Genomic DNA, 25,479 nt, shown 5'->3' with positions numbered 1-25,479 from the left:
GTGGTGGCCTGCAACATTGGGTTCTGCCCCCACTCCTACCTTGGGGCCAAAAAACCTGGGAATACGCTTAGATGTATTATTATCCATGAAGGACCAAGTGATGACTACGGCAGGGACTTGCTACCATACGCTAAGTCTTTTGCTCAGAGTTTTCCAATGGCTGCCTCTCTCTGTACAAAGAACCCTGATTCAGGCTTTGATCATTGGCCGCTTAGACTATTGTAATGCGCTTCTGGCATCTGCAAATGAGTCCCTACTAACCAGACTGCAGATTGTACAGAATGTGGCGGCTCACCTGGCCCTAAAAAAACACCTTGCACCTCTTCAGGACCATTGTTACAACAACTTAACAGGCTCCCTATCCGCCAGAGAATTAATTTTAAGCTTTGCTGTCTCACCCATAAAGCTTTATATGGTGCGAGCCCCAGCTACCTGTCAGACAAATTTAAAATCTACTCACTGAGTCGCAATCTTTGATCGGAAGGTAAAGGGTTGCTGGTGGTCCCCGGTTTAAGAAGTTTAGAACCGGAGGCAAAACCATTGTCATCTAGCCTCAAAAAATGTTAACACCTTGCCCGAGGACCAGCACAAATGCTCCAATCTACTCTGCTTCAGGAAACTCCTGAAAACAGCATTATTCAGAGCTTAAACATGTCTGCCCATGCTTATCTAACTTACCTGCTTCTAAAGCGCGGAGATACACCTTTGGGGGAGATTCCTACGCTTTACAATTCCCTATACAAATTCAAAAGTCTTTGTGGTTGCGAAGGCAGTGCAAGTTCTCCGGGTTTTTGAGGGCTGCTGCCTGCGGAACACACTGAGGTTCTGCTGGAGGAGACTGAGGTCGAGGCAGGCGGGTAGGGCTGGGGCCAAGTCAGTAATTGTCCTACTCTTCCTCTCTCAGTGAGGCTGTTTGGTCCTTCTTCTTCTTGTTTTCTTCTTGTCTGCTCTGCGCTGAGAAGGCAAAGCTTCAGGGTGCCCCTAATTTAAATTTAGGGACGTTAAAGGTAAATACAGGTCGGGACCAATGGGTCCCTTCCTTGGGGTGGGTACACATGATATTTGCCACCCTCCAATGGGATGGGGGTATAAGCCTCACTCTGGTTGGCTGGATCCCCCCATCTTCAAGATGGCGGGAAGAGTTGTGCTTCACCTCGCCTCCCCCACCTGAGGGTTGGGGTTGGCAAAGGTGGGCACACCTCTCCTAACTAGGTTTTCTAGCTGATTTTCCTGCCCAAAGTGGGGGGTCAGAACCCGGGCAGGGTGGGGGGGGGGCAGTTGCTGGGAGCAGCAAATGTCTGGGGTAGCTTACAAAGATGGCAAGCCTTTGAAGCTTCCCCTTCGTGGACCCTGCCCATCCTGGGAGGAGGCTTGGCGCCTCGTCCCAGGATGTGCTTTGTTTCAGGACCCCAAGAGCGGCAGCCTCTCAACCCAGGGGTACAGAAACATGTCTGCCACTCATCCACAACACCAGAACTTTGTAGTTTATCAGGAGGCAACTCTAAGATGCCCTCTAAGTACATTTTCCATTAAATCCCATACTGGCATCAGTGTGGGTTTAATGTGCTGAGAAGTTTGATACCAAACTTCCCACTTTTCAGTAAAGCCATTATGGTGCCGTGGTGTTCATAATGAAGACTCACAGTGCCATATACTCTTTATGGCTTTACTCCACTTACAATGCCTAGGAATTGACTTAGACATGGTAGGGGCACAGGGCTCATGCACCTGCATCCTCACACCTAGTTTAGTGCACCCAGCTAGAGCGGTGGCTTAGCTATGCTAGGGCAGTGGGTTGTAGGAATAGCACACTGGGATGTGTGCCATGTCAACTCTTAATTTTGTTCTGCACCATACCACGCAAGCCTGCAATGGCAGTGTGTGGGTGTAAAGGTACAAGGCCTCTAAGAGTGGCACAATAAGTGCTGCAGCCCTAGAGGTCTTCCCTGGTCACAGTACCCTTGGTACGTATGGTACCTCTTACAAGGGACTTATATGTGGCCAGTATGTGGCCAGAGAGTTGCCAATTGGGTTTTGCAACAGTACAGTTTAGGGTAAGAACATAGGCCCTAGGTACCTAACTTGCAGGAACCCAGGCCACACTCGGTCGAAGTTCACAAGTGGGGGCAGCCATGCAACAATGAACACTTTCCTACACTCTGTGGTCTGGAATTCATGCTGAGCTCCCAGAATGCCATCCCACTGAAGAAGGTTGGGATTTTACCAGTAATACCATCTCCAGTCACAACCTACACAGCAGTATACATAGCTCTAAACTTCCAAAATGTGCGTGCTCAGCTTCAAGACGGGACTATTCTGCCAGTTTTCTGCAATGAAGGTGTTTTCCATATTGTAGCTGCCATTTTTATGAGCGGTCCAATTGAATTTGATGATCTTATCCAGTGATGGGCGTTTTCTATGTGACAAAAGTTGTTTTGCGGTAGGCAGGAAGTTACCTCAGTGGATGTGGCACAGACGATGCAGAAATCTTTGGAAGCAAAACTGTCAAGTCAGTATTGAGCGGAATGCATTATGTTTGTTCGTTACAAAGTGTGCTCATCATATCTGAGCCTGTAGAAACATTGCATTGGAAGGCTTTTTGGAACCAGAACGAGAAATTAGGTTTTGCAAATCTTATCTCAGAAGTGAACAGGACACATGGTGCACTTCATTTAAATGACATAGGCAAAGCCAATATTCAATACATCAATACACTTAGTTGAAAACTAGAAAACCTCAAAACCAAATTCGATGAGTTTGTCAAAGAATGTGAAGAAAAATCAGAACTCTGCAAGTACTTGGGAAATGTTTTACACATGCAATGTCCCGTGAAAACCTTGGTACATGCTGATCGGGACGGTGATTGTAAGCTGCATGTGAAGACTAGAGTCACTGATTACTGTGTGTCAAGAATTCGATTGCTTAAACTACATGTGATATGGGGCTGGTATTTGGAAAGAGTGAAGAAACTAGAGGTGGAAAAACCGTACCTCTACGGAAAATTCATCCAAAGACAATTTTATGGTGCTAGACAGAGAGAAGGTTCAATGCTGTTGCTCCAGATATGAAACTGGAACAGACAATCCAGAGATCAAAGAAAAGCTCCAACGGAATTGTTGTTCAGACATGTAAAAGTGAGGGTGTTGCTCAATGGCAATTAGTTTAGCATGAAGTTGTTTCTATTTTCGATGTTTTCATAGAGATGACATATTCAAAATTAATAGTCCAGCATGAAACCGTTCCTCACCACAATCTTGTGGGAAAGAGAGGGGAACGTTTTAATAAACACGTGGACAGCCTTCTTCATTTTATGCAGCCGCAAGGAAACCCCTTTGAAATTACCGAGCCTGCATGACTACACAACTTCATGGCCAAACAATTTATGGATAACGGCATAAAGATACATCTACTAGATGCCCTGGAACATAGATCGAAACTATGAGCAGAAATGAAGCAGGAGAGATTTGTATTGTAAGAGAAAAGACTGGGTGATATAATCACTAAAGCTAAGCGTCCACACTTTAACTGGCATAGTAAGAGTATTGTTCAATGTGCAACTACAGAATAAGTTACAAAAAAAACATACAGAGATGGATAAAGCAAAAGAAAGGAGTGAATTTATCAAGGACATTCTGTCTCATGATCTTCTTCCAACAAAAGCATTATTTGATGGAGATGCTACAGCAAAACCAGTGTAGCAAAACTTGTACAAGAGCTTGAAAAAAAAACTTTCAACTGAAGAATTTCAATTTTAAAATGTGTCCTCATTGAACACTGCTGATGTTGTGGACTATATATTGCAATTGCAAATGGGCAAGATTTCATCCATGTAAAACTTCGGAGAGGTCCTTCAGACTGTTCTACAGATATCAAAGTCGGTGTACACCTTGCAAGAACTGCACATTGTCTTTGACAGTTATCTTGAACTATCTGTGAACGAATGTGAGAGAATCAGATTAAGCATGGGCGAATTTTGCGAATCTCGCGCTCGCGAATTTTGCGGATTTGCGAACTCGCAATCCGCAAAATCCACGAATTCTCGCGAATTTGCGGATTTTTTTTTGTGTTTGCGCGGGTTTCTGCCAGTTCGCAAGGGTTTTGTACAATGTCCCAAATTGCGAACTTACCTGTCGGGTCGCAAGTTTCGCGAACTTGTTGTTTCTACGTGTCCAGCCTGTTTGGGACACTCTTCTTCATCACTGCCACTCTCTGTCACCACTGCCACTCTCTGACTACTCATGCCACCCTCTGGACCACCCATGCCACCCTCTGTTTCATCACAGCACCCTCTGGTTGTCCAGTCAGTGTACATTATTGTGGCAACGCAAGCACACCTTCCCTGCCTCAAGTGACCTGAATTAATTTGGGGCTGATTAATGTGTCACAGAATATTTTTTTAGCTGGCACCTGCTTCCTTAGTGCTTCCTGATTAGTGATCTTTTGCACTTGCTAAGTGCTTTCATTGTTGCAAAATTAGTTACAACACCTGCCCTGCCCCAACTGACAATAATGAATTAGGGGCTGATTAATGGATTTGAACTTCCAGCCTGGCTCCTGCTTGTCTCCCTTAGCTGTAATTCAGGACCTTTGTGGCATATGTGTAACTATTCTGAGGTTCAGAGCAGGGTCACATAATAGTTGCAACTGGCAACTGAACTCTGGAGGGGCCCCTCAGGAAGCACTACAGGAAATGGCTACTAATGATGAGCCTGAACTTTTGAACCTGGTAAGTAGTTTCAGTTTTGCTAAGATCGTATTTCTGCAATTTTGCACTTATTCGCGGGGCGCGAAGTTGTACTGGGAAGCCGCGAACTCACGCGAACAGTGCGAGCAAAATCCGCTGCTCGCGGATTTGCGGATTTTGCGGGAGATTCGCAAATCTCGCGGATTGCGAATTTACCGAAAATCCGCAAAATCCGCGAGCAAAACGGATTTTCCGCCCATGCTTAAATCAGATGCATGTCTGCAAGCAAAGCAATTGACCTCACTTGCATCAGATATTTTACATCTATACCTATGCAACTTGATAAATTCAACATTGAACAAGATAAAGTTGGAGATGTTAACTCACCAAAACATTGCTGATACTTCAGTGAACACTGAATTTTCAATTATTGCAAGTGGAATGATTTTCAATGAGGAGTTGAATCCTGCAGAAATATATTTAAAAGGTACGGGCCATGTTTTTCAAGAATTTAGCAAATTGGAGGAAGCTGACCTTCGCGTTGTGCCACATGTTGAGTGGGCTGTTCGAAATGGTTCCAATCGAGACATTGTACTGTCAAATGACAGATGTTAAAATCGTGCTAGTTAGATTTGTTGCAATGTTCATATGTCAAGGATTGTCAGAGTTATGGATACATTATGGAACAGGCGAGAAAAGATACTTAATCCCAATTCATATTCTGTATAAGAAGTGGAACAAAGCTTGGAGCTTTAACTGCTGAAGCTGTGAGGTTTCTAAAAGGATTTGCTGAGACAGAAAAAGACTGTGACTTTTAACAAAAATACCTTGTGAGTGTGGAACCCGAGTTCTGACTGTCATTCATTTGACACTCTGCTGTACAGCGTGTTCAAGAGATCAGTCCTGCTAAGTGACCTTCCACTGATGTCCTATTCTGTATTTGTTAATGAAAATGGGGTAGCCCCGTCGGTCCAGGACCTGGGTATTCTACAGTATTAATAAACAATGGTCCAAGGACTACTATTTTTTTTAGTGTCGCAATTCGTCAACAATTTTATAATTCAAATAATGAAAAATCTAATGGAACAACACACCAGCAACAATCAGCAAATTAAGTGGTGATTTATTCTTTTTCTACCACTTTTTAAACAATATAAATGTTATTTGTACATAGGTCAAGAGGGTTGCCCCAAAGGGAGCGTGCAAGAATAGAAAAGTAAGATGAATTTGGTGATGGAGAAAAAGGGAAGAATTTACACAGAATGTGACATAAAAGCAATTTGATCAATTCAAATAAGGATCAACGATTATCCTTACACAAAGACCTGACCCTTTAAATCAATTCTAAAGTATACTCAAATATTTACAAAGAAAGGCCTTATTGATTCATAGGTCCAATGCACACAGAAATTGGGATTTTTTGTAGGTCCAGGTCGTTATTTAAAAAATCCCAATTTCTGTGTGCATTGGACCTATGAATCAATAAGGCCTTTCTTTGTAAATATTTGAGTATACTTTAGAATTGATTTAAAGGGTCAGGTCTTTGTGTAAGGATAATCGTTGATCCTTATTTGAATTGATCAAATTGCTTTTATGTCACATTCTGTGTAAATTCTTCCCTTTTTCTCCATCACCAAATTCATCTTACTTTTCTATTCTTGCACGCTCCCTTTGGGGCAACCCTCTTGACCTATGTACAAATAACATTTATATTGTTTAAAAAGTGGTAGAAAAAGAATAAATCACCACTTAATTTGCTGATTGTTGCTGGTGTGTTGTTCCATTAGATTTTTCATTATTTGAATTATAAAATTGTTGACGAATTGCAACACTAAAAAAAATAGTAGTCCTTGGACCATTGTTTATTAATACTATTCTGTATTTGAACACATTAAAAGAGCATTGTACTTGATCAGAAGATATGTAAATGTTGTGGATCATGCATATGTAGATAAGATCCATGTGAATTTGGTTGGGAAGATATTATTGGGGTGCTAAACCCTATGAAATTTCTAAAGCCTCTACCCACAGAACTTACACGTATAGTTACTTGCAAAACCTGTGCTACAAAAAGATGTCCCTGCTGATTTGCTCTTCTCAAATGTTCACATTATGCAAATGTACCACGAGTGATTGCCAAAACAAAGAAATAGTGAAATATGAAAATGTCTAAAATAAGAGTGATATATTCTATCTTATTCAGGTCATAAATACTGTTTTGTATATATATATAAAGTGATTAAAAAACATTATTATTATTTGTTTCATTACCATACATGTCTCTTCTTCCTCTAATACAGCCATCAATTTGGAAAATTGTGTTTTGTACATACATAAAAGGATTAAAAAACATTATTATTTGTTTTATTTCTATATATGTCTCTTCTACCTTTATTCTAGCCACAAATTTGGAAAATGGCAGAAGGGTTGATGTAGAGGGCAGATATGGCTGATGTAGAGGCTGATGTAGAGAGCAGATATGTCCAGGTTCATGCGGAGCTGGATGGTCAGGAAGTCTGTCTCCTGAATATTTATGCCCCAAATGTTGATGATGGAGATTTCTATTTGCTTATGGTGCCTTTTATACTGCCCTTTGTGGGGGCCCCAGTGGTGTGGGCAGCTGATTTTTAATTGTCTTGGACAGCTCCTTAGACAGGATCCCCCCCAAGGTTCCTTCTAAGCCAAACTTATCCATCGAGGTAGGGGGGGTTCATAGATAGGTTGGGTAGTCAAAGAAGTGTGGCGCACCATGCACCTGGAGGGTGAGGGCAACATCATTTACACCCCCAACACATGCAGTTTACAGCAGGGTAAATCAGTTCCTGCTCTCAGGGGAGGCAGCCGTGGTGGTATGGCACACACAAGTATTGGGAAGATACCTCTCCAACCATGCACCAGTACTCCTGGAGTCGGGACCATGGGGTGTTCTCCCGAGAGTCCCTCTGTGGCGTTTGCGTCCAGAGGCACTAAAGGAGGACATATTTTGGGAAGAACTGAGGGATGTGACAACAACCTATTTTGCTGACAATTGAGAATCTACTTCATGCTGAGGGACGGTAGGGGAAACTTTGAAGGTTGTGACCCATGGGAGAAGGCAACTAGAGAGGGACTTGTTGAGGCCAGAGAACGCCCTGACCACTTTGCAGGGACTGGAACCCACTGGGGAAGCTCAGGGAGACGCGCTGCTACATGCTCGGCGTACGGTGGGAGAAATATGGGATAGGCTGGACTGCCTGATTCAGCATGAATACCGTCAATTGCCCCATCGAGAAGGGGACAAGTTGGGTCGTTTGTTGGCCTGGCTTCTTAAGCCTGAACGGCCTCCCCCCACTCCTGATTATTCTTTCGCTCCGGTAGGCTGATGGTAGCCACATATCTACACAAAACAATATTAATACCCTCATGCACGCTCACCTATTGTCTATTTACATGGAGATGGTACACATGGCCCAAGACTTAGTGGCAGGGTTCCTGGATGACCTGCCTCTCCCCAGTCTCCGTGACGACCAACGCGAGAGTCTCGGTGAAGAAATCCGCCTGGAAGACCTGACAGAAGCAGTGACCTACATGGTTCACTGCAAATCTCCTGGCCGGTGGAGTATTTCTAGTCCTACGCAGACCTCCTTCTTCCTCGCCTATTGGAGACCCTGCAAGAAGCCAAGTGGTAGGGCTCTTTACCTCCGTCGATGAGAGAAGTCCAAATCCCGATGATCCTTAAACCAGGTAGGGACCCGGGTACGCCAGGCTTATTTCGGCCCTTATCAATGTTTGGCGTCAACACCAAAATAGTGGCCAAAGTACCAGCACTTCAGCTGAGTAGAGTAGTAATTCATCTGGTTCATATGGACCAATGTGGTTTTATGCCAGGTCGCGGCACGCACACAAATTTACGGAGGTTGTCCCATGTTTTTCACGCCACATAGACTATGGACATTAGTGATGTTGCTCTGGCCCTAGATATTGAAAAGGCTTTTGATACTCTAAGATGGAATTTATCTCCTGGGTACATCTCCTGTACAGTCTGCCAACCGCTACGGTATGTAATCATGGTGTGATCTCTGAGCTTTTTCCCAATCAACGTGGTACAAGACAGAGTTGTCCGCTGTCTCTACTTTTTATACGCCCTGGCAATGGAGGCCTTGGCTATTCAATAAGAGGGGACATGGCTCGATGGGGCATCAGCGTGGGTGGCCGGGTTCATGTCATATCCCTATACGTGGATGATGCTCTGCTCTATATATCCCACCCAGAGATAGCATTGCCCACTCTTCTGAATATCTTGATGGAATTTGGTGCTGTATTGGGATTAAAAGGTAATCCGAAATCGGTTGTGTTTCCACTTGCGGCCTTGGTTAGCAAGGAGGTAGCTGACCTCCCCCCAAGTGGCACATACGACCGCCACGCAATACGCATTGAATATGGGTGCAGTCCTCACAGGTTTACTGTCTTCTTTCAGTTTCTGGAATCGCCTCCACCTCTCTACTATGGGTCGGGTGGCACTAGTCCGGATGGTCCTTCTGCCACGTTGCCTCTATGTCACTCAAAACTCCCTTTGCACTATTCCCAGGTCCATCATTGAGACCCTCAATAGCCTCCTTGTCTCTCTGGTATAGACAGGGAGATGTAGCAGAGTTAAACTGAATATTCTCAAGCTACACATGGAATTGGGTGGAACTGGGCCTCCCTGACTTGCCTCTTTATTATCTCACAGCTCTCCTGCAATATGCAGCTCAATGGTGTGCGGAGGTCTCTAATTTAGAGAAGAAATGTCTTATGATGGGGTCCAGGACTCCCCTGGTCTACCGATTTGTGGTTCGTCAGGTTTCATGGCCTTGCGAGCGGGCTATCACATTGGTGATACAGAAGGCCCTATACACACAAACATTGCCACTACAATGGCTCCATGACTTCCGCCAGATTCAGTCTGTGATGAACATGACGGAGTGGTTCATGGGGGCGGTGTCTCACGGCAGGGGACCTATACCTCAACTGAACTTTTGTTTCCTTCGCCGACGTACAGCAGTGTTTCCAGGTCCCGGCCGGACACTTTTTACAATATGCAAAAAGTTCAAGTACTGCATGCGAACGCTGGATGTCCTTCGCTGAGGAGTTAGTGGAGTCCAACACCTTGTAGGTGATCCTCGACCCAGGCTCTTTTGGGTGCTTGATTTCTTGCTTCGATGTTTCCCGCGTTTGGGACCAACGGTCGGCTGACCTGCTAATCTTTCTCACAGAGTGTAAGCACACGTTCGCGCAGGTTCAAGAGGTGCCCAGCAATACACACTTAAAGCTTATATAATTACACTACTTACACCATACATATTTGGCCCCGATAGACTGGGATGGTTTAGTGCACCTCAGGTGCCGTAGTGCGCCCACTGCAGATTCGAGCCAGCAGCATTCACACACGACGTGTGATTGCCCACGTCTCCGATCTTACAGGTTGGGGATGTTGGGAACACCTCGGACTGCCACAGGGTCCTGGTTTGAGGTTACAATGAAGTATTGTCTGTACTGGGGTTTACCCCAAAAACTAGGGCTAAGATGCAACATGGATTTGCGAGTCTGGGTTTGGTTCTAGCTAGGCGCTGCATTGCAATCCACTGGACTCACCCGGCTCTCTAGATGGAAGGCAGACGTGTTGGAATTGAGCGTGGCGGAAGAGAGATGTCTAGGCATGGTTGGCACAGACTAAAATGCTGCTCAGGATCCTGAACTAAACAGTGTAAGCATCACACAAAAAGATAGCACCCTTGGTTAGAAAAAAGAGCTTTAGTTATTGAACAAAGGAGTCAGACCCCTGACCTCCGTCAGAGATCAGCTCTTCCCCCGCAGCTCCACCTGACTGCGCACAGCTTCAGTCATAGGCAGGGTTGAGACCCCAACCTGCTGGGTGCCGCGCTCCTTTTTTTTCTTTTTCTGCCTCAGCGTTCGCCTTCCCGCCACAACCTGTCCCGCTCCCGCCTCCCAGCCACTCACCCCACCCACCTCCACTACTTAAATGCCGACCGCTGCAGGGAGCGCAAGCTAGTCCCCTGACCTCCATCATGGATCAGCTCTTCCCCCGCAGCTCCACCTGACTGCGCACAGCCTCAGTCACACACAGGCAGAGTTCGAGACCCGACCTGCTGGGTGTCGAGCTCCTTATTTTTTTTTTCCTTTTTCTTTTTCTACGAAGGATTATTTAATTTTAAGGATTATTTATCACGACCCCTTCTGCCTACTGTTTACTTGTTTTAGTAGCTTGTTCCCCCGTATCCCCCCTTAGCCCATAATGCTACCTCAGCATTCCCCTTCCCGCCACAACCCGCCCCGCTCCCGCCTCCCAGCCACTCGCCCCGCCCACATCCACTACTTAAATGCCGACCGCTGCGCGGTTACACCGCTTGCGCGCCGAACATGCGCCTAAGGCAAGCCCATCTATGCCTGGACTGCGCCCAGGGCCAGACCCCCAGGCCCCCACGACACCAGACACCATTACGATGCCACCTTCCTCCACGCACTCAACGCCAGCCGACCCACCGCCTGCTTCCAAGCCAGCCCGAAGCACACCCACGGATTCCTCACCTGCCGAAACTGCAGCTTCACCAGCCAGCGTACACCAGCATGCCCTGCCCCCCACCAAGGCAAACAACAGCCACCTCAGATGCATGCTGCTCAACACCCCCTGCTCCATCCACGGGCTCGCAGTGGAACTCTGGGACCTGCCTGACTCACCCGCCACCAGACGTCGCATTCCTGACGGAGACCTGGATGAACTCATCATCGGTAACCAAAATTGCCATAGCCATCCCGTACAGCTACAAGATCACCCCAGGGACCGCACCAACAGACCGGGAGGAGGAATTGCCATCGTCAACTGGAATACCCTCAGAATATTGACCAGCACCGAAGACCCCCTCAGCATCGCCGAACACCTGCACTTCCAGATCCACATCAATCCCAACACCACCCTCACAGGAACCCTCGTGTACAGACCCCCCGGTAACAGTTCATCGACTCCATCACAGACTCCGTCAGCGCACATACCCTGGCCTCCACACACAACATCCTCCTCAGGGACCTGAACTTCCACCTCAAGAACACCAACGACAGCAACTCCACCACACTACTGGACAACCTCGCCAACCTCTGCCTCAAACAACTCGTCACAATACCCATCCACTCCGACGGACACACGCTCGACCCCATCTTTTCCGCCAGCAGCCACGTCTCCATCAGCCACACCACCGGACCGACCACCGCTGCATCCACTTCTCCTTCAAGAAAACGACTGCACACAACCTCCAGCAAAGAATCCCTCACCGCAGCTGGAACAAGCTCACCGAAGACCAGCTAATAGGCTAGAGAGGAAATGGCGCTGCAAGCAAACACCGGACAACCAGGCAGCCTTCAAGAACGCCGGCCGCAGACAGCACCAACTCATTCGAACGCCCAAAAGGACCTCCTTCAAGGAACGCATCGACAACAGCGCACACAATAGCAAAGAGCTCTTCAACATCATTAAGGAACACGCCAACCCCAGCTCCAATGACATCCTACCATCACAAGACCTCTGCAATTCTCTAGCTACCTTCTTCCACAGCAAGATCACAGACATCCATGACAGCTTCAACACCCAGACCTCTCTGACAGCCGCCGACACCCCTGACTCACCGCCCACAAGTCTCAACAGCCGCCTGATCTCCTGGAACCACGTCAAAAACAAAGACACCATCAAGACCATGAACACCATCCACTCCGACTCACCATCAGACCCTTGCCCCCACCACATCTTCAACAAAGCGTGCTCTGTCACCGCACCCCAACTCCGCAAGAACTTCAGCAGCTCATTCGAGACTGCCACCTTCCCGGAAAGCTGGAAAGACGCAGAGATCAGCACCCTACTCAAGAAACCCGAGGCATACCCAAAGGACCTCAAGAACTTCCGGCCCATCTCCCTGCTCCCGTTCCCAGCGAAAATCATTGAAAAGATCGTCAACAGACAACTGTCCCAATTCCTCGAAGAGAACAACTCACTAGACTCCTCCCAATCCGGACTCCACAGCACCGAAACAGCCCTCATCACCACCACTGACGACATCAGGTTCCTGCTGGACAATGGCAAAACCGTGTCCCTCATACTCCTGGACCTCTCGGCTGCCTTTGACATGGTCTGCCACCACATCCAACGCACACGCCTCTACAATGCGGGGATCTGCGACAAGCCCTGGACTGGATCACCTCCTTCCTCACCGACAGAACCCAGAGAGTCCTCGTCCCTCCATTCCGATCCAAAGCCACCAAGATTAACTGCGGCGTACCCCAAGGATCCTCCCTCAGCCTGACCCTCTTCAACGTCTACATGACACCGCTCGCCAATATCATCCGATCACAGGACCTCAACATAGTCTCATACGCCAACGACACCAGCTATCCTCTCCCTCACCAAAGACCCCGCCACCTCCAAAACCAACTTCCACGCAGGAATGAAGGCCGTCGCCGAATGGATGAAGAGCAGTCGCCTGAAACTGAACTCGGACAAGACGGAGGTCCTCATCCTCTGCTCCACCCCTTCAGCCTGGGATGACTTCTGGTGGCCAGCTCGCTGGGAACTGCGCCGACAACCACCGACCATGCATGCAACCTGGGTTTCATCTTGGACTCTTCTCTGTCAATGACCCAAGAAGTCAACATCGTCTCCTTCTCCTGCTTCAACACCCTTCATTTGCTTCTCAAGATCTACAGATGGATCACCTCTGAAACCAGAAGGACGGTCACCCAGGCCTTTGTCACCAGCAGGATGGACTACGGCAATGACCTCTACGCGGGGACCATGGCCAAACTCCAGAAAAAACTCCCAACGCATACAGAAGCCTCCGCACACCTCATCCTCGACATCTCCCGCCACAGCCACATCACCCCCCATCTGAAGGACCTACACTGGCTTCCAGTCAAGAAAAGGATCACCTTTAAGCTCCTAACCCACGCTCACAAAGCACTCCACGACGCCGGACCAGCATACCTCAACAAGCGACTCACCTTCTACACCCCCAATCGCCAGCTCTGCTCAGCCAACCTCGCCACCGTTCCACGCATCCACTGAACAACCACCGGCAGCAGATCCTTCTCCCACCTTGCCGCCAAGACATGGAACACCCTCCCCATCCACCTTCGACAGACCCAGGACCTGATGATCTTTAGGAGACTCCTCAAGACCTGGCTGTTTGATCAGTAGCTGCTCTCCCCCTCCCCCCCCCAGCTCATTGAGACCCTCACGGGTGAGAAGCGCGCTTAACAAATATCTGATTGATTGAATGATTGATTGAGTTATGAATTTTTAAAGAATAAACTGATATGCAGTGCTTTAAAGCATAAAGCGCTAACTGGGCCAAATCACTTTACTGGGCCGAATCTGAAAGATCAGGCCAACTGTGATGGAGCACGGGTCAGATACAGGGATCAGCCTTCGTCCCCCGCAAAGTACCTTGTTTGACTTGCCACCAAATAAGATGCAAGGAACAGAGGAGGCGATGAGTCATTGACGATGCTCTGTGTTGGATCTAAGCCGCCTAAAGTCGAAGCGGCGTCAGAAATGGAGGCAATTTGCTGCGAAGTTGGTGAAGCGATGTACTCAGTTCTCGTAGCAGTGTTGATGTGTCATCGTTGAGGGAGATGTGCCGGTTCCGAGTGGTGCAATAATGCCAATGCGTGGATTTTGGTTGCAGCAGCACTTTATACCCACTTCAAAGAAACCAGGACTAGATTGGCAATACTTGGCAGGGCAAAACTCGCAGATTGCAATGTTCAGGGGATGTAGCAGGGTGGTTGGAAGTCTTTGATTTCCCTTTAAATTCAGAACAAGAGGCAAGCCCTTGGAGTCACTCTGGGTTCAAGTGATGCAGGTCCAGTCCTTCTTACCCAGGCAAGGAGGGCAGCAGGCAGGTCACTACAGCAATGCAGGAGTGCATTAAAACAGCAATTCAGCAGAGTGGCAGTCCAGCAGAGTGGCTGTACTTCAGCAGCCAAGCAGTCCTTCTTCCTGGCAGAGTCTTCACAATTACAGAAGTGTACTGAAGTGGTGTTGTCTGAGGTCCAGTACATGTACCCAGTTGGGCCTTGGAATGAATCTTACTTCACCATAAGTTGTGATTTTAAATGGTGATTCCAGAGACACCAAACTTGGTGGTCTTATCTTATTCTAGTGTGAAATTACTCTTATAAATTCTAACGAGGTAATGCAATGTTAGCCTATGGGAAAGGTAGGCATTGCAGTAATGAATAAGTGAATTTAAGAATGTTTCACTACTAGGACATGTAAAACTTAAAAGTACATGCCCTACATTTTAAATACACTGTACCTGCCTTTGGGATGTCCAGGGCCTACCTTAGGTTTCACTTATATGTATTAACAAGCATTTTCTTTTTTAATAAACCTGTTTATTGAAAACTTGACAGGGTACAATTCAATTCAAACAATTCCATTTCCTATATCAGACGGGTAATTTACAGTCATAAGTGCTAACACCATGTTGCCGTCTTCGTACTTTTACTTTACAATTAACAAGCATTTGCAATGCAAAAGATCTCGCATTTGCAAAGGTGTCAGCTATTTGCATTGTAAATGCCCATGCCTTTTATTTATGTGTTGTTTTTTTTTTTTAAATGGATAAATTAAAGGCTTTGTTATTTACAATGGCAATAGTTTATTCTGTCGCAAATGCGAGACCTATTAAGCAATGTGTAACTGGATCTGTGCCCCATGCAGCCTGCAATGTTGTCACGAACATGGAACATGTTGTGAGAAGTTGGCCTGGCATATGCTGTCCACTATTCTAGTGGGCACCTTGCACCAGTCCAAATTACCCTTATTGATGGTAGGTTTAAAGACAACCTATATAGAAAGCTATTCTAGTGGTAGCTCTGGAGAGCAGCCTTCAAGGTAAGTCTTGAAGGAATGTAAAGCAGCTTGTTTTACCAGTCTATAATCTCATGAATTACCAAATGAAAGGAGAATCACACCTGGTATATATATAACATATATGTATTTATTCTAAACACATCCTTCTAGTCTCTTTATGAGGCTAGAGGCAAAAGTACATTCAGTAAACTTATTTAACACACATTAAATTAGCACAATATATGTTGAGCCCTAGCGGCATACCAAACCACATATTAAGAATGTGGTATTAGAACCACGACTGACATAGATACAAGGCCTAGAGCCTTTAGAACTGCTGGGGCCACCAGGAACCACCCAAGGTAGTGACACAGGAGCCCCACAGGGGACGCGTGCAGTGTCTAAACACAGCCGCGAATCACCATTAACTTAAATGGAGAAAGTCGCGGTTGGAATTTTAAAGATTAAGGACACTTAGAAGAGGACTTGGAGCAAACCCCTTTCGAACTAGGAGGTTCTAGAGTCAACACCCACAGGAGCACCAGAATACTCGAGTTACCTCACCCAGGGAAGCCGGGTGCATAGGTGTCTTTTAGTGTCGGGTTTCGTCGTCGATTTGCTGCAAAATGCTGCTGGTGACCAAGTATAAAATGTCCGGATGGATCCAAGCCTGGATCAAGGATGAGAAGAACCTGAAAGCAGAGGGGACAGAGTCTGGGTCACTAGCCAGTGACCAGGAAGGTGATGAGCGGATGCTCACCGATGTCGGGTGCTTGCAGGTGAAGAAAGTGAAGCTTGACTCTTCAGCCACGAGGACCAGGAGGCATTGACAACAACCAGATGCTGGATTCGAGCTGTCCCACAAAGGATGTAGAGTGCTGCTGTGTCGGTTTCCGGATTGGACCCAACAATCCTTGGCAACAGCAACCCACGCAGAAAGCAAAGATTGGCTTCGGTGCAGACCAGCAGGGTCTGAGGGACCCACCACTCGGTGGGGAGTCAGGGCGCCTCTGGAGCAACCAGAAAATCCCAAAGGAAAGATGAGTTACCTTCGTGGGGACCCACCAGTTGACTGACCAGGGATCGCAAAGGGGCCTCAAGCAGAAATGCTAGCAGTGTGCCCATGGAACACTCGTGGAATGTTGGCCCGCAATCTTTGGTGCAGATGTTGCTCGGGGATTGGACTACAAGTAGCCCAACACACAACTCCGGGAAAGCTCTGGAAGTTGATGCACTTGCAAATGTGCACGGTGTCCATGAGTTCTGGTTCTACGTCACTTGTGAGGGCTGCGGGTCTCAACTTTGCTGGGATCTCGTGTTGGCCTCTGAGAAGTCTGGAAGTCCATGTCCTGAGTCGCAAATACTTTGGAGTCCGGAGGGAGCTTCAGAAATGCAGACAGGCAAGATGCTTCTTTGGTGCCTGTTTGAACAGGGGAGTCATTCCTTGACCCCAATGGAGATTCTTCCATCTTTTAGTCGTGTAGAATGTCAAAGTTCCATGAAATATGTTGCAGAGTTTTGTCCCGGTGTAATCTGAAGTACTAAGGACTGGGGTCCCATACTTACACTAAGTTAGGAGGTTGGACCTACTTCGGGGACCCACCTATGGGAGGGTCTGGGAAGAGGGGTGGTTATACCATTCCCTTTGTCCAGTTTCATGCCAGAGCAGGGGCTGAGTGCCCCTGTAAATGGTTTGAACTGGGGTATGCACAGGGTTTCAAGTGTCTGAAAAGCATTCTCTGAATGCACCCACCCAGCCCCAATACACTAAAGCCTGTCTGCGAGGTGGTTACACCTCCCTGTGACAGGAGACCTATTGTCCAGGCCTCCCATGCCGGAGTTTCGTCCAGCAGCAGAAGTTCAGACCTGTGTCTGAGGCTGTGGCATCCATTTCGTGATGCCAGGGCTCTTTTTAAACTATTACCAGTTAGACCAGTGTGCACATGCCTCTCCCTCTAGAAGGGTGGAATTCTACCCCTGCCACCAGGACTGGTGGTGGGGTGGGTAGGTTTCAAAAGTGTTTGACACCAAACATGACTTGTTTCCATGCAGCCATTCTAAAGTTAGCATTTACAACGAGGTTATAATGCACTTAAGAGTATATGGTCTGGCTGCATCTCAGAACAACCTCAGAGAATAGATTTTGAAAGCTGCAGAGGGGTCCTGCTCATGCATGGGCACCCTCTCACACAAAACCAAGCACTCTGCCATCAGGATTGATAAGGCCTGCCATAGGAGTGACTTATAGGTTTATATGTTTCTGATAGATACATCTGCCTGTGGATTCCTCACCTTGTAAATATCCCCCTTGCGCCAGCAACGTTCGGAAAATTCTTTGTAGCACGCCGGCGTGGACGACGTCATAGGAGCACGGCATTGCTCGCGACTCCGTCTGACGTCACCGACTCCTCATAAGGATGTAGCAATTACCAGGAGATCTCAAGGGAGAATAGGGCAACATCGAGGAGGCACTACAACTCCCAGAAAGCCCTGGGTCCTGGCGAAGCGAAACACGCCTTCAGGGCGTCTATAAAAACACTCCACTTCTACTACCGGGTGCTTGTCAATCCTTCCGGTAGCTGATCGTGTTGGAACAAAGCTTTCCTTGAGACGAGAGTAGGGTGTGCGCGGACGCTTTCCTTCCCACTGAGGACGCCGAGAGTTGGGTGTGCGCTGACGCTTTCCTTCCCGCTGAGGACGCCGAGAGTTGGGTGTGCGCGGACGCTTTCCTTCCCGCTGAGGACGCCGAGAGTTGGGTGTGCGCGTACGCTTTCATTCCCGCTGAGGACGCCGAGACACTTTTGCCTTTCCCGTGAGTTAGAGGTCGGACCTTTGTCTTGAGCACGGCCGTGCTACCATAGTGTTCCGTCTTCTACTTTCCCTTCATATCCCGAACCCTGTTGGAAGTTGAACTATTTAGACTCTGTGTGACACTTGCCGCCGGTAGTGCATCTAACTGCTTGGTGCGAGATACTGAGTCCTAATTACCTTGGATCGAGCTGTGATGTAACAGCCCACCTTCCGCTTGAACTCGAGTCAAAACCTTCCCCAGACTCCACACTTTTCGAGCGGAGGTTTTCAGTAAGTGTATGCACTGTTCAAATATTTAGTAGACAACCAGGGCGTCTTATCCATCCTCGTGCTAAACAAGTGTTCTTGTGTTTTCAGAATAGTTGTGCCTTGCAGTCATCCGAAGTCTTAGACCAGACCCAGAGGGGTGTCTTCACAACAACCTTCCCCGATCAACTATCCTTCCCCCTACCCGGAGGACTACCTGTCTCTGGTGTGTGTGTTCACACGGAGAGGGTCAGTACTATTGGGTATAGGGAAGACTATCATCACGCTGTGGTCCCCGCTGGCTAGATACCTCAGGTTAGTGGCTTGTGTGTTCTTTACTTGGGTTCCTTGTCCGCTGCTAACCACGACAAAGGCCCACGTCGGCGTGATGACGTCAGTTCCCTTTTTTCCGCGTCGTCGACGCTAACGGTTTCTGGGATCTTCTGCGATACTTTGAGTATCTTGTTACTTTTTTGTGTTACTGTTTCTCTATTGAGTGTTTCTTCTTCGTCGAGGATGTCGTCGAGGAAGACGGGGTTCAAGCAGTGTGGTTCGTGTACCCGAATGATGTCGATCACTGATCCGCATGATGTTTGTCTGTGGTGTCTTGGGTCGGACCATGATGTTAAGAACTGTCGTTCCTGCTTCAAGATGAACCCCAAGGCCTTACGAGAGCGAGAGGCGAAGCTTCTACTTGCAAAGGTGAAAGAAAGAGAAGCTGGAAGGTCTTCGAGGTCGGCGTCCAGGCACTCGAAGTCGAGGCAAAAGTTGCAGTCGAAGTCGAGGTCGGCTTTGAGATCGAGGTCCAGAGCGAGGTCAAGATCCAGAGAGAGGTCGAGGTCTGGATCCAAGTCGGCATCGGGTCATGCTTCGAGCTCCTCGAGGAAGAAGCACAAGAGGAGTAAGCATCGCTCAAAACATCACTCTGGCAAGGAGTCTTCGGATTCGAAGAAGAAGTCTCGTAGACATCATAAGGACTTCGTGTCTCCATCTCCAGTGCAATCTCGTGGAGGTTCCCTGGTTCAGGAGCAGGAACCGGATCTGGAATCGCACCATTCTTCGGAGCATGAAGAAGAAGAGGTACCTCGGGCTCCGACTCAGGAGGAGGAACCTGAAAGTCAAGAGGGTCAGGGTGAACCTTTGCCGGTGCAGCCTCCTTCGGAGCGGCGTTGGGTTCGTACCCTCCCTTTCCTGGTCCGGGACAGGACCCCTCGCAATTCCTAAATGCCATGTTTGGTGTTAATGCGAGGGCAATGTACCCCACTGGCGCACCTGTTGGTCCCATGGGTCCATTGTCTTTTAATTTGGGCGTACCTCAGGCTTACGCTCCGGCCCCCTTTATGCCGTTCATGCCGACGCCTTGTGCTCCTTGGCTCGGTACGGCTCCGCCGAGGTCGTCGACTTCGCATGCGGCTTCGCCGGCTCCGGAACGACCTCGTGATACGAATCGTGGTGCCTCCTGTCCTCCAGCTACCTCGGCTCCTCGTTCGACGCCGGTTCCGGCTCCGTCGGAGTCTTTACCGGATCCGTCGACTTCGGTTCGCATGGAATGGTCGAGACGCAGAGCTCAGCGCCTCTTGAAGGAAAAGGAGTACGTAGATTCAGAAGTTGAGGAAGGAGAGCTTCTAGAACAAGGGGATTGTTTTGAGGACCTCCATAGCGCTAGTGGCCTGAAACTTTCTCCTGAGTGGGGTTTGCCATCTGTTTCGGATGCACCATCTAAGGACGTGGCACCCTATCATGTAGTGATTAGGAAGGCTGCGGATTTGCTGGGTCTGACTTTGCCTTCTGTTGAGTACAAGCCCAACATCCTCACGGAGGTTTTGCATTCGCCTTCTTCTATAATAGAGCCTACTCTTCCATTCACTGACGCTTTGACTGAGCCTATAAAGGAAGTCTGGAAGAGGCCTTTGACTGCTCCTGCGGTTTCCAGGTCGGTGGCAAGGCGTTACAGGGTGGCGCCAGGTGACCCTGAATTTCTTTCATCTCATCCTTCTCCGGAGAGTCTGGTGGTGCAGGCTGCTTGTTCCAACAGGTCTGCAGGTTCATTTCCTCAGGTGCCGGCAGACAAGGACTCTAAAAAATTGGACCAGTCTGCGAAAAAGATTTTCTCCTCGAGTAGCATGGCTCTAAAATCTACTAATGCTACTTGTCTGTTAGGGAGATATGTTCATGCATTGATGGACTATGTGAAACAATTGTCATCTAAGCCTCCAGAGGATGATAGAAAGAACTTTAATGAAGTGGTCTCCGATACTCAGGCTGCAGCCCGTATGGTAATACAGAGTGGCATGGACACGGCAGACTCTGTTGCCAGAATTATGGGCTCTACTGTTGCAACCAGAAGGGCCGCTTGGCTAAAATCTTCTGATTTTTCAACTGATGTACAATTTACCTTAATGGACTTGCCATTTGACGGGACAGGCCTCTTTGGTAAGAAGGCGGATGTGGCCTTGGAGAGGTTTAAAGACAGCCGGGCAACGGCGAGGTCTTTGGGCCTTCAGGCAAGGGGTTCTGCTACTAGGAAGTTTAGAGGATTTGGCAGATCCAGTTTTCGTTCCTATAACCAGGGGCAGCAGCAGCAGCAGCGACAAAACCCTTTGTATAAGACATACAGAGGAAAACAAAGGGGCCGTGCTTGTGGACGCCAGGCCTCCTCCTCCTCCACATCCTCCAATAATCAACCCCCTCTCTCAACAGCAAAGCAGCCCTAGATCCGCCATTCTGGATCATGCGGGTCCGGTAGGGGGTCGGCTTACTCATTTTCTACGGGATTGGGAATCGGTTACATCAGATCTTTGGGTTCTCAATCTCGTAGAAAATGGGTATGCACTTCCTTTCCAGGAGTTCCCTCCCAATTACCCTCCTTGCCAAGGTTATTGTTCGGAGGACCACCTGCTTCTCCTGCATGAAGAAGTCCTGACTCTGTTCAGAAAAGGTGCGATAGAGGTGGTCCCGGAGCAGGAGAGGGGTCAGGGGTGCTACTCCCGGTATTTCTTGATCCCCAAGAAGGATGGCAGGTTACGTCCAATCCTGGACCTCAGGATTTTGAATCTCTACCTCAAACAGGAGAAGTTCAAAATGCTCACACTTGCGCAGGTTCTTCAAGCGCTGTTGGAAGAAGACTGGATGGTGTCGATCGACTTGCAGGATGCGTATTTTCACATCCCAATCCTGAAGTCGCACAGGAAGTATCTCCGTTTTACGGTAGGATCGCAGCACTACCAGTTTGCGGTCCTCCCGTTTGGACTTACTACTGCGCCTCGAGTTTTCACCAAGGTGATGGCGGTGGTGGCTGCGCATCTCAGAAGGTCGGGGATTCCTGTGTTCCCCTATCTGGACGACTGGCTGATCAAGGCAGAGTCGCCCGAGAAGGTGCTTCATCACCTGCAGGAGACATCGCAGCTGTTGTACAGATTGGGTTTTTCGATAAACGTGCCCAAATCTCACCTGGTGCCCTCCCAGCGCAACCTGTTCATAGGTGCGGTACTGGACACTACTGTATGTCGTGCATTCCCTCCACCTCAAAGGATTCGCGACATTCAGGAAATGATTCCTTTATTCTACAATGGAGCGGTTGTTCCAGTCCTGAACGTCCTTCGCCTGCTCGGTCTGATGGCTTCTTACATTCTGTTGGTCAACCATGCACGCTGGCACATGAGGGCACTCCAGTGGTGTCTCCGCAGGCAGTGGTATCAGCACAACGGAGATCTCGGGGAGTCTGTGAGGATCTCCAGAGAAACTGCGGCGGATCTGTCTTGGTGGAGCGTGGAAGGCAATCTGTCACAAGGAAAGCCTTTTCAACTACCTCCATCGGTGGCCACGGTGATAACGGATGCATCCACTCTAGGGTGGGGTGCTCATCTAGGGGATCTGGAGGTCAAGGTTCTTTGGTCTCCGGAGGAAAGGTTGCTTCACATCAACCTTCTAGAGTTGCGGGCGATACGTCTGGCACTCAAAGCCTTCCTCCCTTCCCTTCGCGGTCAGTCGGTTCAGGTCCTTACGGACAACACGACCGCGATGTGGTACATCAACAAGCAGGGAGGAGTAGGGACGCAGTGTCTCTGCAGAGAGGCTCTGCGTCTCTGGTCCTGGGTTCAGGACCATCAGATTTGTCTGATGGCAAATCATCTGGCCGGAGTACTGAACGTTCGTGCAGATGTTCTCTATCGGCAGTTCTCTGCCGACCACGAGTGGAGGCTTCACCCGGAGGTTGTTCACGACATCTTTCAGATGTGGGGATCTCCTCGGGTGGACCTTTTTGCCACTTGCGAGAATGCTCACTGCCCGTCATTCTGCAGTCTCCAGTATCCGATGCAAGGAGCATTGGGGGACGCGTTTCAGTTGAGTTGGGGAGATCAGCTCCTTTACCCGTTTCCCCCCATACCCTTGATTCCTCGTGTTCTGAGGAAGATTCGCCAGGACCGGGCCCAAGTCATATTGGTCGCCCCGGATTGGCCAAGAAGGGTGTGGTACTCGGACCTTTTCCACCTCTCCTCTCACCCGCCACTCCGTCTTCCTCTCAGGGCAGACCTCCTCTCTCAGATGGAGGGGCAAGTTCTACACCCCCACCTCCAGACATTACACCTTCATGCCTGGAGATTGAACGGGGCAACTTGAATTCCTTTTCTCTCCCTCACGATGTGGTGGATGTCATTCTTTCTGCCAGGCGTGACTCCACCAAGTCCATCTATTCGTATAGGTGGTCTAAGTTTGTCTCTTGGTACAGGGAGAGGGATGTTGACCCTTTGAAGGCTCATTTGTCTGACATTTTGCAGTTTGCTCTTTCTCTAGCACGGCAAGGATTTGCTGTTGCTACGGTCAAGGGGTATCTTTCATCCTTGTCGGCATTTCTCTGTTTGCCGGATCAGCCCTCTCTTTTTAAGTCTCCAGTAGTGTTAAGATTTTTGAAAGGTCTCACTAATAAGTTCCCCCCTTCTCCTTTTGTTGTTCCTCATTGGGACTTGAATCTTGTGTTAACTTATTTGATGGGTTCACCATTTGAACCCTTGCACAAGTGTCCCATGAGGCTTCTTTCTTTTAAAACGGTCTTCTTGTTTGCAATTACCTCGGCAAGGAGGGTAAGTGAGCTTCAGGCTCTTAGTTCCAAGCCCCCGTTCTTGTCCATTCATGCAGAAAGAATTGTTCTCAGGACCAGGGCTGCTTTTCTGCCTAAGTTGGTAACTCCCTTCCATCTAGGACAGTCCATTACCCTTCCTACCTTTTATCCTCCCCCACACCCTTCCAAGGAGGAGGAGAGGCTTCATCGCTTGGACCCAAAGAGAGCAGTTAGTTTCTATCTTGATAGGACTTAAGATTATCATGTTGACGATCAGCTCTTCGTGGGTTTTGCTGGCTGAAAGAAGGGCAGATCGGTGCACAAGCGCACACTTTCCAGGTGGATTATCCTGTGCATCAAGATTTGCTACTCTTTGGCGGGTAAGGACCCTCCTGAGGGTATTAGAGCTCATTCAACTAGAGCGAAGTCTGCAACATCTGCTTTGTCTAGAGGTGTTCCTGTTGAGGACATTTGCAGAGCTGCGACATGGGCCTCCCTCCACACTTTTGCGAAGCACTACTGCTTGGATGCTGAGGTGAGGAGGGACGGCCACTTTGCGCGCTCTGTCCTCCAAGATTTCCTGGTATAGCGGAGTGGACACCCTCCTCCGGGAGAGGGGACTGCTGTGGAACTCTATTCACAAGGTGAGGAATCCACAAGGCAGATGTATCTATCAGAAGAACAAGTTACTTACCTTCGGTAACGCTTTTTCTGGTAGATACGGTATCTGCCTGTGGATTCCTCACATGCCCACCCGCCTCCCCGTTGTCCGCTCTGCTATACCTGGGTTTATGTACTTATGTATTTATGTATTTATATTTCTAGTATTTAATACTTTTGCCACGTTCTTTTTGAGCGGTTTTTGAATTGCGTGTACTGTGTACATTGTATATATATGTATATTTGTTGGTCCGTCCGGGTGCCTCGAAGGCACGGAAAAAAGGGCGGAACTGACGTCATCACGCCGACGTGGGCCTCATGAGGAGTCGGTGACGTCAGACCGAGTCGCGCGCAATGCCGTGCTCCTATGACGTCGTCCACGCCGGCGTGCTACAAAGAATATTCCGAACGTTGCTGGCGGAAGGGGGATATTCACAAGGTGAGGAATCCACAGGCAGATACTGTATCTACCAGAAAAAGCGTTACCGAAGGTAAGTAACTTGTACGTCAGTGATTAAAGGTACAAATAGGTAACCTATATCTTAGTAAGGGGTGCATGCACCACCTCTCTCAGGTTTCAGTAGCAGTCCTGTGGTGCAATTTTGGAAGGCTTCCAAGGGGTGGCATAATACAAGCTTCAGCCCCTGGTAGGTCTCTGGGGTACCTATGTCCTTGGTACCTAAGGTACCATATACTAGGGACTCACAAGGGTAACACAGTAGCCAATCTGGAGTGTACCTAAAGTATGTGCAATCATTTTACAGAGGAAGCAGCTAGGCTGGGGTCCTGAATAGCAGGGCCCCAGCCAGACTTAAAGTCGAAAAACAGTGAAACACCAGCAAAAAGTGGGGGTAACCATAGTAAGCAGATCCTACTCTCCTACACCCATGAAAGCTAGGAGAAAATAAAACTATAGTTATGCACTGCCACAATTTGTTAGTAGTGAACGTCTTAATTATAGCAGTGCATAGCTTCAGTTTTCTTTTCTCCTAACTTTCACAATGCACGTAACCTTTAAATACCAAGCAGTGTGGGGAGGAGGAGGCAGCTGCTGCGCTGGTATACAGAGTCGTGCATTGACAAAGATGAAAACAGGAATAAAAGTACCAGACAGCAAAGTTTACAATTAGACCTGGTAAG

The 25,479-nt window shown here is 48.3% G+C and overlaps 1 protein-coding gene across 7 annotated transcripts in view; it reads left to right on the top strand.

The window, feature by feature from the left end:
- LOC147712726 (membrane cofactor protein-like) overlaps window positions 1–25,479 on the top strand; it is a 629,516-nt gene that overhangs the window by 482,176 nt on the left and 121,861 nt on the right. The window lies entirely within an intron of this gene.

This window comes from Lissotriton vulgaris, chromosome 5, assembly GCF_964263255.1.
Source record: "Lissotriton vulgaris chromosome 5, aLisVul1.2, whole genome shotgun sequence".
Lineage (NCBI taxonomy): Eukaryota > Metazoa > Chordata > Amphibia > Caudata > Salamandridae > Lissotriton > Lissotriton vulgaris.
This window is presented reverse-complemented; position numbering and strand designations above follow the sequence as displayed.